This window comes from Ambystoma mexicanum, chromosome 10, assembly GCF_040938575.1.
Source record: "Ambystoma mexicanum isolate Mex_15411 chromosome 10, UKY_AmexF1_1, whole genome shotgun sequence".
NCBI lineage: Eukaryota > Metazoa > Chordata > Amphibia > Caudata > Ambystomatidae > Ambystoma > Ambystoma mexicanum.
In genome coordinates, this window is record NC_090932.1 from 1,686,972,054 (window position 1) to 1,686,986,099 (window position 14,046).

Consider the following 14,046-nt stretch of genomic DNA (forward strand, 5'->3'; position numbering starts at 1 on the left):
TGAAATTATGAGAAGTAGTAGAAGAGCAAAGTGTAACAAAGTTGAAAGTTGAAGTGGTCCTACGGATGTCTGTGAAAAAATCCTCACACAATCGAAAGTCTTCGACATTAGGGAAAGGTCTGAGCTTTAGTGAGGGAGATGTGGAATGTGAATTAAGCTTGGGAAAGGCCGCCCCACCGGTATTGTGATAGAAAGGTCTGAGCCCGAATGAGGGAGACCTGTGCTGATTTGAGAATGTATTTGTACTTGGGAAAGGGAACCCGCTGAACTGTAATTTGAGAGGTCTGAGCCCGGCCGAGGGTGACCTGTGTTGAAAAGTGAATTGAACTGAAACTAAGTAACTTTGTCATTGAAGGCCAAGTGGGCCATGATCTATGATTTGAACTGCATCCTGAGTGTCTAGAGCCAGTGTGTTTCACGCAGACTAAGTGGGCCACCTTACCTCATGAGGTTAAACGTGGGGCAGAGACTTTGCTCAGCCACACTGACATATCATTTGAACACTGATTTTTACTTAGGGGCATATACATTTCTATCTTGACATTTATTATCTTCGAGTAAGAGCAGGCATTTTTTTTTTTTGTTAGTGTAGGCCCACTTATTTTTCTAAAGACTGACTAGGACTGCGTTTTCTTTGATTTGTTGGTCGAGACTACTCCCATTTTACATATAGGGCTAGATAGGAGTTTTCTAACCCCATCCAGTTATTCAAATAAATGTTTTCAAAACTTGCAGCCCTTGTGTCTGTCAAACTTTTCATACCATGAGTCTCTCACACCACATGCCCATACCCTACAGCAACTAACATTCACCCCTGCTGGATACCACTGCAAATGGACCTCTGGACAACACTCAACTGTTCACTCATCCCCCAACAGACCACACACCCTGAGTGACACTGTCCCACCAGTAAGTGTGCATGGATTCCAGGGTGCACTTGCAACTCACACAAGGAGAACAGATGAAGACAAGCTGTGTGGAATGGACGATGAACATGCATGGGCACACAATGTGCACACATAATGTGCACTCACTTGCACCACCAGGGGGCGCAGAAGCTTGGCTGCCTGTGCCAGCGCCTCCTCTATTCAGGCTGAATCTTTCTGAAAATAAAACAATTTTAACAGCAATTCTGCCACTTACCTTTGTGCGTTCCTGCTGCCCTGCTCCTGGCGTCCCTCCAGCTCCGACCTCTGCCAAAATCGGACCCGCATTCAGCCGTTGCTACATCGGCTTCGGGAGAGGCCTCCTCCTGCTTTGCCATCTGCCCGGCTCTCGCGATGATCCTTCCCGCGCTGTGATCGGCAGGGACGGCGCTGTGCACTGTTTGCCTCCGGGTGTCTCCAGCGCCTGAAGCAGTCCTGGAGACTTGCTGCAGCATTGGCCATCCTGAGTCTCAGCTGGTTTGCAACCACCTGGATCCCTCCTTGTCATCTCCGGCCCGTCTCCATCCCGGACCTCGGGGTCCCGTCTGGGTTGTGGCTGTCCGCCGCCATCTTGATTCCTCCCCGTCTCCGGCGGACCTCTTCATTTGGGTGTGGACCCTACTGCTTGCGTCCGCCGGCATCTGCCTGACTCATCCTGAGTCTCGGCTTGTTCACGGCTGCCTGGATCCCTCCTTGTCATCTACGGGCCATCTCCATCCCGGATCTCGGGGTCTCGACTGGGTTGTGGCTGTCCGCCACCATCTTGATTCCTTACCTGTCTCCAGCGGCCCTCCTCACTTGAGTGTGACTCTGCTGCTTCCACCCGCCGGCATCTGCCTTACTCCTCTGGCGCTCCGTGGAACTGTGGCGAGATCGTCCTGACGCCCGAACAATAACCTGGTGCCTGCCTTGCCGCAGGGTCGCACCTGCTTGGGGGTCCACCATCTTGGCGTCGGCCGACCTCGGCCACCCTTAGCCGACATCGCCCGCCAGCGTCAGCCTGTCTCCTCCGGCGCTCCATGGACCTACTGTGAGGTCTTCCTGACGCACGTGTCCTACCCTGGTACCTGCCTTCCCACAGTGCTGCGTCTACTGGAGGGTCCAACATCCTGGCTCTGGCCGACATCAGCCTCCTTCAGACTGCGGGGGTGGATTTTCTGGACTCCCTCCGCTCTGTCTCTGGTCCTTCCTCTCTCCACAATGACTCTCTGGGCTCTTGCAGGGCCACGACTGCTCGGAGTGCCTCATTGCAGCCCTTGACCCGTTGTCTCTGGTCCACCCTGCCTGGGTTTGAACGTGACGGCGCGGGACCGCCTTCACCTGCCTGGACCCCCCTGGCTGACCGCTCACAGTCCCTGCCCAGCCCTACCACCTCTGCTGCCTGTTGCCCCGCCAGAGTGACTGCTCATGACCCCTGCCTCAGCCCCTGTCCACCGCCTACAACTCTCCCCGCTCTAGTCTGGGTCTCCTGCAGAACGCTGCAGATTCTCCTTTGGCACCCTAGCGCCTCTGCTCCCTGAAGCCCTGCCAGTGTTCCTGCGCACGAACCCAGCTACATCCCCTGCCCACAGCCTACAACCCTCCCTGCTCTTGCACCGGACCTTCCACAGAACATTGCGGATTCAGCCCACTACCTGCGGTACACCCACAGATCATCGCGGCCTCAGCCCACAATTCTTGACTGTCCTTGTTCCTCACCTGGTGTCCACACCTCACTCTTAGACCCATCAAGTTAATCACATTAGATCCTTCCTCTCCTCCATTTACCATATGGTCTGAATTCCTAAACTGACACCTTCCCTTCACATCTGGTACCACCTGCAATCTCTCCCCAATACATAAGATACACTGCGTCATTGTTACTACCTGTGCTGCCTAAGATCCCCCACCATTATCTCCTCTCTACCCCCTTTCCATCCCCTTACTACTACCTCCTACCACTACCTCCCTCCTCACGTGTGGGTACATTTGAACAGGCTTGCAGCCCTGTCTCATCCACCTCACCAACTGGTGTACTACTGGTGCCTCCATTCCACTCCTGCCTCCGCCTCCTATGATCCTCCCCTTTCAGTAGAGAGAGCAACTGTTCAAGATCCCCGTACCTGCCCATCCCTCTTTGTTACCCCCGTCCTTCCTCTGTGGCCTCTACACTGCCCCCGATACCGCTACCCAGTCCTCTGTTTACTGTCCCATCTTGATACTATCAAACTGGTCTCTGTCCTCACCATCACAAGTGTCTACTGCTACAGCCCCTCCTGACTCGCCCTATTTCTGAGCCCCTGTTATGCAATCCTCCAAATCTTCTTTTTGCCCCCTTTCTCCCCTCCCCCCTTTCACCACTCCCACCTTCTCCTTTCCCTCCTTCTTTCCTTTTCCCTCCTTATGCCCGGTCCTCTCCCCTATTCCCCTTGCTACTCCTGCTGCTGCACACCTTCCCTCTCTCACCGCCCTAATCTTCTTTACCCCCCTCTCGCCCACCACTCCAGTCACATGAACATGGCACTCTGGAATGCCAGATCCATCTGCAACAAAACTGCAGCAGTTCTAGACCTATATTCGCCTGAACCTCCACTTTCTATGCTTAACTGAAACCTGGATCCCCCCATAACACTTCTGTCCCAGCTTCCTTAATCACCTCCTCCTCCTCCTCCTTCTCTCATACCCCTCGCTCTACTGGCCGTGGCAGAGGTGTTGGCCTCCTCTATCAACCCAAGTTTATCTCCTCCCCCTCCTCTCCATCTCTCCCTTCTTTCCCGTCCTTTGAATTCTTTTACAAATCTTTCTCCTCTCCCTACCCTATCTCTCTCCTTATTATCTATCGACCCCCTGGCCCTCTTTCTTCCTTCTATGAAGACCTGGATCACCTCCTCTCGCTTATCTCTCCCTCACCCTCTCCTCTGTCAGTGCTTGGCGATTTTAATCTTCATCTCCCTTCTTCCCTCAATCCTCTCCCCTCTTCTCTATCCTTGATTCCTACCTCCTTTCCCCTCTCCCCTCCTCTCCTACACACTCATCTGGCTCCACCCTTGACCTCATCTTTAACTCTTCCTACCCCCCTTCCCCTGTCTCTATCCTTCCTGTCTATCTCTCTGACCATGCATTACTCTCCTTTTCCCGTTCTCCTCTCCCTCACTCCTCCTCTCCTATCCCCTCCCTCCAATCTACTCATGGCGTGACGTCCGCAACTTTGACCCCTCCGTCTTTACTGATACTTGCTCTTCTCCTCTCCCTTCTCTCCATGACTATTCCTCATTATCGGCGAATGATGCTCTTTCCTCCCTTTCCTCTGCTATTTCATCCTCCCTTGATCAACTCTACCCCCTTTCTTTCTTCCGCCCAACCCGGACCCCTCTCAACCTTGGCTCACTCCTCATCTCCTCTCTATGAGGCGCCTTCTCAGACGTCTCGAGAGACTGTGGCTCAAAACTCCCTCGCTATCTAACCAAACCTCTTACTTCTCTTATCACACCATCTACGACTCTTGTCTGACCTCAGCTAAATCCTCTTACTTCTCTAACCTACTCAAATCTCAAGCGACTCACCCCCGCTGTATCTTCCAAAATCTCTCTCGACTCCTCTCCCCCACCACTCCTGATCCCTCCTCCAATTCTTCACTCTCTCCTTCTGACTTCGCTAACTTCTTCTCTTCTAAGGTTGTTTCCCTTCGGCAAAAAATCCACCCTCCCCTCTAATTTCCTTTCTTCTACTCCCCCTCTCCTCCCTCCTGCATGTCCATCTTCTCTCCTGTCTCCCCTTCAGAAGTCCCCACCCTCCTATCCAAAGCCCACCCCACGTCTGCCCCTACTGACCCTCTCCCTTCCCTTCTCATCCCTAAGATTTACCCTCTTCTTATCCCCTACCTCACCTCCTTCTTCAACATCTGTCTCGCTTCAGCTACCTTTCCCACTGCCTTTAAACATGCCACGATCATCCCCATTCTAAAGAAACCTTCTGCTGACCCACATCTCACCTCAAATTTCAGACCTATCTCTCTTCTCCCTTTCCTCTCCAAGCTTCTTGAACGCCTTGCCTACTCTCAACTTTCATCCTTTGTCACTAATTCCTCTCTCCTACCACCGTTCCAATCAGGTTTTCATCCCAAACACTCAACTGAAACTGCTCTCACCTCTATTCTTAACTCCCTTCTTACTGCTCGCCATGCCAAACAATCCTCTATCCTTATTCTCCTTGATCTCTCTACAGCCTTTGACACTGTCGATCACCCCCTCCTCCTTCATACTCTCTCCTCCTTTGGCTTCAAAGGCTCCGTACTCAACTTGTTATCCTCTTACCTCTGTTCCCGCTCCTTTACAGTCTCCTGGGGTGGCCGGTCCTCTCCTAACTATCCTCTTGAATATGGCGTACCCCAAGGCTCTGTGCTAGGCCCTTTCCTCTTCTCTCTATACACCTCCCTCATTGCTCCTGTTATCTCCTCGTTTGGCATCTCCCACCACTTCTATGCCGATGACAGTCAACTCTTCCTCTCCTTCTCCTCCTTCTCAACTGACCTTCACCTACAACTCTCTTCCTGCCTTACTGCCATCAAGAACTTGATGTCATCCCGATTTCTCTCTCTCAACATCGATAAGACAGAAGTCGTATTCTTTCCCTCTAACTCTCTTCCCACTTCCTCGCCTCCCCCTTTCATTCACTTCCCTCCCTCCAACCTCCCTATCTCTCTTCAGGCTCGTAACTTAGGCGGTCTATTTGACTCCTCTCTCTCCTTCTCCCAACACATCTCCCTCACTTCTCGCTCCTGTCGCTGCCACCTCTTCAAAATTCACAAAATCCGTCCCTCTCTCACTTTCCAAGCTACTAAACTCTTAATCTCCTCCCTCATCTTCTCCCGCCTCTTCTACTGCTCTTCCTTACTCTTTGGACTTCCTACTTCTCACCTTGCCCCTCTTAAATCCATCTACCACTCTGCTGTTCGCCCCCTCTGTCTCCTTACCTCCCGTGATTTCATCTCATCCTCTCTCTCCTCCCTTGGCTGGCTTCCTTTTCACTCCCAACTTAAATTTCAAATTCTCTGCCTTGTCTTCAAATCTCTCCATGGCCTTGCCCCCCCCTTAACTCTCCTCCCTTCTCTCCTTCTACTCCCCCTCCCGTTTCCTTCGGTCCTATGACCATTTCCTTCTCACTTCACCCCCACCCCCCTGTACCTCATCCTGTTTTCGCTCCTTCTAACTCTTAGCACCTCTACTTTGGAACTCCCTTCCTCTTGCTATCCGTTCTTCCCCCACCTTCACTTCATTCCGCACTTCCCTTAAATCTCTCCTTCTCCATTCTCCTCCTTGAAACCCTTACTTCCCCCCTTCCCCACTCTTTTCCCCGACTTTCTCCCCTCCCCTCTCCTACCTCCCCTCTTCTACCCTCACTTTCCTCCACCTGCCCTCCTCCTCCACTCCCCCTAACCTGTCCCATCTCCCTTTCCTCCCTTTCCCCTTCAGTTAATTGCTCTTCTCACTGTTTGATTGTTTGATTGATTCATATTGTAATTGCTTCAACAGTTTTATCGTTCATGTTTTATGTATTTTGTTGTTCCATGTACAGCGCTTTGGCGAAAGGCGCTTTATAAATCAATAAATACAAATACAAATACAATGCCGGATGAGATGAACAAGGAATGCAAACCAAGAAACATGCAACTGTACAAAAAGTGACTCCATTGGCTAACACAGAAGCAGTCTGTCAGGGGTACACATGGGCAAATCTGTCCAACCTTACATGCCACAAGTCTGACAAACCTGTCCTGTCGAGTCAATGTACACAAATGGCTAGAATTGTGTCACCAGAGGCTACGTCATGAAGGCGTCCAGCGAAGGATGAGCAGACCTGACAACGTGTGAGGTCCATGTGGAACAGTGGCATCGCTGGGCAGGTCATGTAAGTGGAGAAGGGAGTGGATTGGGACTTGGCACAGTTCATAAATGTAGTGTGCACAGAGAGTACACCTGCAGGGCCCGGTAGTATACACGGGGATGGGGGAGCAGAAGGGTGTCAGTAAGGAGACATGTTATTTCTTTATTTATTTGAAATATACTTATAACCAAAACGGTTTTGTATATACAACAAAGGGTAAAACACAATGGGCCTCATTACGACCCTGGCGGAGTGGGTTTACGCCAGCGTTATTCGCGGCGTACCCGTCCGCCCTACTACGAGTTCCCGTAGCGCCATGGAACGTTTTCCGCCTGGTTTTTCCGGGCGGAGAAATCCATGGCGCTACGGGACCTTGATGTTAATTACGCCACCGTATTTTGCGGTGGCGCAATTAACGCCTTCCCCACTCCCATTATACCCTATGGGGCAAAAATGGGAATGGGGAAGGGTAAAATGGGGGATGGGGATTTACCGCCCCGCCAAGGTCGGCATGGGGCGTAAAATCCGCCATCCTCCATGGCGCTATCGGCAGCTTTCCGCCGTGCTCCGCGGTGCATTTAGCACCGCGATTTCTGCCAGGGTTGTAATGAGGTCCAATGACTTATAAGTTGACAAAAAGATACATTTTACAACAACACATATAAAACAATTTTTTGATTAAAACCATGTTGCAAAAACCTCACTGATAAAATGCTGATAAATCGCTGATTGCACCCAAATAAAATAAAGATACTCTAGAATAATTTGGTCATAGATAAGATCAGTGTTATATTATAACAATTTTAAAACTCAATTAGATAATAGTTTTAAAACATCAGCACATTTCTAGTAGACTGTTACCATATTTCATTCCTTTTCACTGCTCTCCTGACCCGAAGAGGTCGCGAAGACTGCTCCTGCCTGCAACATCAACTACAAGTCACTGGGGTAAGCCTGGTTAGATTTGTGAAGCACACAGCAGTACAAGTGCTTTCTTTCAAGATTCTGCACTTAATTTGCCCTATTGAATGCGCACACATCGAGAACTGCATCGAATCATCATCTGAAAGGTCTTGTGCCCTCTCTGACCTCCTTTGTACCATTTACCTGGGTGCATGCAGCATTGCTCTATGGTTTGTTGGCCTTCCAGCATGGCCGTTTCTTTTTCCACATAACCTGCTTGCCTGACCACAGCCCTGATCCTCCTCCCATTGGTTGCAGATGGCTTCTTGAGCCAATCACAGCAACCGGGAGGCGGGAGCCAGCCCAGTGTACTAAGGACCACCTCGAAGGCCTTTGTCTGCTCCCTGTCCGCTGCCCAAATGCTCTCAGGTGAAACCCTGCACCTTGCTGTCCCCCCTGTTGTATGCATGCGCCTGTGTGCCTATACTGTGTACCTTGCTGTCCCCCCTGTTGTATGCATGTGCTTGAGTGCCTGAACCCTGCACCTTTTTGTCCCCCCTGTTGTATGCATGTGTCTGTGTGCCTGAACCATATACCTTGCTGTCCCCCCTGTTGTATGCATGTGCTTGAGTGCCTGAACCATGTACCTTGCTGTCCCCCCTGTTGTATGTATGTGCCAGTGTGCCTGAACCCTGTTCCTTGCTGCCCCCCTGTTGTATGCATGTGCCTGTGTGCCTGAACCCTGTACCCAGCTGCTCATTTGTGCCCACTTGTCCTTACAGCATTTTTGTGTTGCAGCCACCTTGCAACATGGGATTAGACTCCATGAATGTGCCCATCTGCTTGACTTTACTGCATCTTCGAGTCGCAGTCACCCTGCATCATGGGTTTAGGCTCCATGAATGTGCCCACTTGACCTCTTTTTGCACATTTGCCTGTGATGTGATTACCTTCTGTACTGCTCTCTATGATGTAATCACTTCCTGCGCATTCTGTCCTGTAACCATAAGCACTGTAACCAATTTCTCAATCTTAAGTGACTAGATACTTCCGGGTTTGGTGCGCTATATAAATAGATAAATAAATACATATGGTAAATCAGATTACGATCATAACCGCTCATAAACATGCCCATAGTGCAGTCAGGTTGTTACAATTAAGACGCTTATTATAAGCTTTAATAAAGCTGTATCATAAGTGTTGTAAACATTCGCACTCCAGCAATACATGTTCAATAGTTTCTATCGCTGAGGAGCCATATAGGCAACAGAAACGTGATTCTCGTGCGATGCCTACATGGGCACCTTGTGTAATCAATGCCGTAGTTATGTTAAATTTAAAAAGCATATCGTGTTTAGCTACTGCACTGTTAGGATCGGCTACAAGGTAAGTTGGTTTAATCAGACGAGCAACGATATATTCACAAAATGCCATTCCGTTGTGTTCTGTATGCAAATAGTTAAGATTTTCGTTTTTACTCGTTATTATCAGTCTTTTTTCAAGCGAGATTTAACCCTATGTGTCGCACCTTCGGATGATAAGTTTCGACACCCAACCTGCCTTTGTGAATGGAGGGAGCGGAGGCATCCTAAAGTTCCCATTGACTTGAAGATGTCAATGGCAAGAAAGGCATTTATAAAGCCCACCATCATTGTCCCGTAGGGAGATATCATCACGATCACTGAAGCAAGTGTAGGAGAACCAAAATACGCAGAGTACAGATGCCCAGAGAATGCATGCCGTCAATTAGTACGAATAGCCAGAATGAATGAAATACTGACAATGGCAAAAGTGTGACAAGTACTTGTGTCAATTGTGTAAGTGCATCCACCAAAACAATGCACCGCATAAAAGTGCAACTACACAGACACACACATGCAAGTGGACAGACACACATCTAAAAAATAACCACAAGCCAGTTACTGTCAACGAGAGCCCCCTTTGATGCACTCCTGAGGGGTAAAGATCCCAAGTGTTTGAGTGACTTTTGAAATAATATGATAAATTATGTCATCAATAGTAAATCACAAGTGTCTCCACCTGAGTGACACAATGTTTAACAGTTGTATACATGTGTCCGTGTACATTGTAACTGAAAACAGAATGACAGGCACAAATCTGTATTTCATAGAAACAAGTATAATATAGTGTAGTCATGGAGGCTTACTGCCATCACATCATTCATAACAAATATAAAGCAATTTAGAAAGCAAAACATGGAAAGTATAGTCTGTTCCTTCACAAATGATAATTTAAACAGAGCAAATGATTATGTTGCACATCCATGCACAGATCTGTATTTACAATACACTTGTGCATGAATGATTCAGTCACATATGTATGTATCTCCTAATACACTCTAATGATGATACAAAATTGCCAACGCATTTCGGATAAGAACAAAAATCCTTCTTCAGGGATTTGGGGTACTTAGCTTCCTAGGCGTGATACAACATATTTCGGCAATGCATATACAAAACAATGTAAAACAGTATATGTCAGTGTAAGGCTCACTATAGTACTATTTACTTAAAAAGAGGAGCTAGCTCAAGTCAGAACTGACCTCATTGCCATCTCGTAGTAACTCGCCAAACATCACTCTGGACCTGCGGGTACAGGGAATAACAAGAAATCATGGGGCAAGCTGCTTAAATGGTGTATCATACTGACATCAATCAAACTCAGGAGATAAAGAGAAGCAGGTCAACACTTACCCGACACCTGGTCTGAAGTGAGGGAAAATGTGACTGCAAGGATGGTGGAGTTAGGTACACTGTGGGAGGGAAAACAAACGTATAAGTGTGGGGACAAAACCAAATCCACACCTCTCCAATAGAGGTGACAACATCAACAGTCGATATTACAAAAAAACGCACGGTATTAAAGAATAATACCAATGGGGGGACCGCGGCTGAAATATACGCCGCCAATTCCAAGCGAGGATCTGCTCACCTGGTGCATAGATACAGTACAGTGCAGAAGACAGGGTACCAAAATACGCAGAGTACAGATGCCCAGCTAATGCATGTCATCAATTAGTACGAATAGCCAGAATGAATGAAATACTGACAATGGCAAAAGTGTTACAAGTGCTGCCCAATCACGTCCATTAATTGTGTGAATTGTGTAAGTGCATCCACCAAAACAATGCACCCGCATAAAAGTTCAACTACACGTACACACACATGCAAGTGGACAGACACACATATAGACAGACATTGACCATGACTCAAGTATTACCCCCCAACTAGTAAAAATGTTTCATGCATGCAAAGACCATGGCATTACGGAAGAGAGTGCAGAGGGGAAGAACGAGCAGAGCGGCTGAGTGTGGAGAGAGGCTGAGTGTGGAGAGGCTGAGTGTGGAGAGGCACTGAGTGTGGAGAGGCGCTGAGTGTGGAGAGGCGCTGAATGTGGAGATGCGCTGAGCGTGGAGAGGCGCTGAGCGTGGAGAGGTGCTGAGTGTGGAGAGGCGCTGGGTGTGGAGAGGCGCTGAGCGTGGAGAGGCGCTGAGTGTGGAGAGGCACTGAGTGTGGATGCATACCTCTTATCACACCCCACGCTTACTCTCTCCTTACACCACCACTCAGCTAGAACACAGAGATACTATGACACCATTCGGTATAACTGTTCTCACATCATCATTTGCCGCTCACTCCCCATCAATCTAAGTAAACATTGCTGGTCTCACACCCCCAGCCAAGCGTTCTCCTCAGGCCTAACGCTGCCACTCTCGGTCTGGATAAATCCGACCAGATCGAACACATACTCCTGATCTATCAGCCACCACACCTACCGCTAGAAGGCAGCTGCCACAGGAATTCCGCACCAGCTGCACACATACCTGGTGCGCACACGCACCTTTGGACTCTCTCTACTCCCTCTACTGACCAGGACTTCAGTTCCAAAGGGCGTTCAACCTACCAGCGCCTTCAGACCATACCAATGGTATATAAGGCGCTGTATAAGTGCAAAATAACATAACATAACATAACATAACATAACATGGCGACAAATAACACAGACACAACACGAGAGACAGTGCACATGCTTACCTACTGACCGAGCTGACATGATTTGATTCCCTCATCACCTCCACCGGGAACTGTACCTCCAAATACGTGAAAGGATGGCCAGTGCCTGGCAGAGGGCATGGGGACTGGGAAGGTGAAAGGGTGCAGGTTGGACCTCCCTTGGAGTCCAGTCACCAGATGTATCAGGATCACTGCAACAAATGGGACATTGCATTTCACCAGCCATATTTGACAATCATGCATACAGCACACATTGGTCAAGATGCCCTCAACCCATTGTTACCTGCACATCCCATCCTGTTGACCTCAAGGCAGCCATCGCAGTTGACAGCATTGTGCATGGCAGCATGTCCGCAACTGCACTCATCATGCCTTTGCGATGGAAATTGCACATCCTAATAGAAAAACAAACAGAAAACAAAGCCTTCCACCTTGGAAAGGGCAAAACAAAAACACAGGGGTATAGATAAACAACAAAAATGTGTCCATGCTGAATCAAGGGGCCAAAAAAACAACAGAAGAAACGACCACACCGGTCATGCACAAAAGAAAAAGAAAGTACATCCTGGACTGGGGAGGGGAACCCTGGAGAGCGGAGGGGCAGGGTGCATGTCAATATCCACATGAGTGGAACAAAAAAAAAAGAAAAAAACTCCATGGGCTCATGGACCACATGCAATGATGGACCAGGGGGCTGTTCTGTGCTGGTACCCCCATTCTGCACTCGATCTGCAGGTGGCTGTGGTGTTGGAGCCCTACCACACTGTGCCGAAGCCTGGTCTTCACTGGCCACAACCAGTCATTACACGGTTGAATTCACCAGCACAGTAAGGTTGGTGAGGTCTCCATGCATGTCTTATTGGCTGGCTGCAGAGTCTGTATGCGCACCCACCCATGCTGCATTGATTTGCTCTGAGAGTTTCTGCCTGAAGCATACATCTCCTCTTGGAGCAGTGTCCTTGTGGCTGAGAGTTCATCATGCATTGCAGTCCTCATGGCCGGCAACTCAAGCATCAGGGCCTCTCTGTGTGCCTGAGCATCTGCATGCAGGCACGCCTGTAGACACCTCAGATCAGGCCGTCGGCCCTTGAGTTTGTCCTCCATGCCCAGTCTGTGGGAGCGGCATAAGGACTACATGACCTGCAGCCATTGCTCTACCCGGGCCGCTGGTGAGGTCATGGTCTTGGCCATCTTATCCATGCCCCCTGAAATATTGTCCAACCCTTTGCCATGTTGGATGGCGGCATGCAACATCTGTTGCTCCCACTCTTTCTCCCCAGCCTGCAAACGTCCACCAGGTCTGCGGAGCCCACAGCTGCCTGATGCAAGGGACCATGCCCGTTGCTGTGGTGACCTTGTCATTGGCTGCAGGTCTGCAACCCTCCCTTGGACATCAGCCCCAGGACCTAGTGCCAATTCATGGGAGGGTGGCCTTGCAGTCACAACCACTGCAGACGGGGCCCACCACTGACTGGGCTTGTGAAGCCAGCTGCACCACTGCAGACTCATAGGCCCCATCTGATTCACCCATTGGGGCACTCAGTTTTGCCTCTTTGAGGCATAAACATCCGGTTCAGCATCAAAGCCAGCTGAGTCTGAAGAGTCTGAAGAGTCTGCATCAGGATGGTAGGCAGTACACACAGGCATCACACATTGTGTATTCACAGAATATGTTCTGAAAGCAACAGAGGCATGGCATTCGCTGACCAGTGTCCCCCCACCCCCTCCCAGTCATGCCCATGCCGTCAGTGGTGGGCACGTTTACATACAAAGGGACATAAACGCAGAATGATGGGCCATGCAACTGTCATGTCCCCACACATACCAGGGAAAAGAACTGCACATGTGACATTGTAATGCTGAAGAACATTGCATGGCAACAGTCATCCACCAACAATATATATATATATATATATATATATATATATATATATATATATATATATATATATATATATATATATATATATATATATATATATATTGTTTTATTGTATCTGGTTTAACAAAAGAAAAATAAACCTTTACACATTTTATACATAATTGCAGTAGAAACAAACTTATGAAATTCACATAAAATAAATTATGTTCCTTATAACATTTTCAGCTAAAAAAAAACACAACATCAATGTCCATGAAACACTTGCTGTTAACCAAATGAGCTAGTTGTTCCCAAAACAGAATACATAATATAGACCTCTTCTCAAGGCCGGCAACCTTCACTGTGCTTACAGATGTTATCACAATGTGCCGGATCTCCTCGGACCACCAATAAGCTGGAAGCCAGATGTATATCAGACATGGGGAGCCACATGAACCTT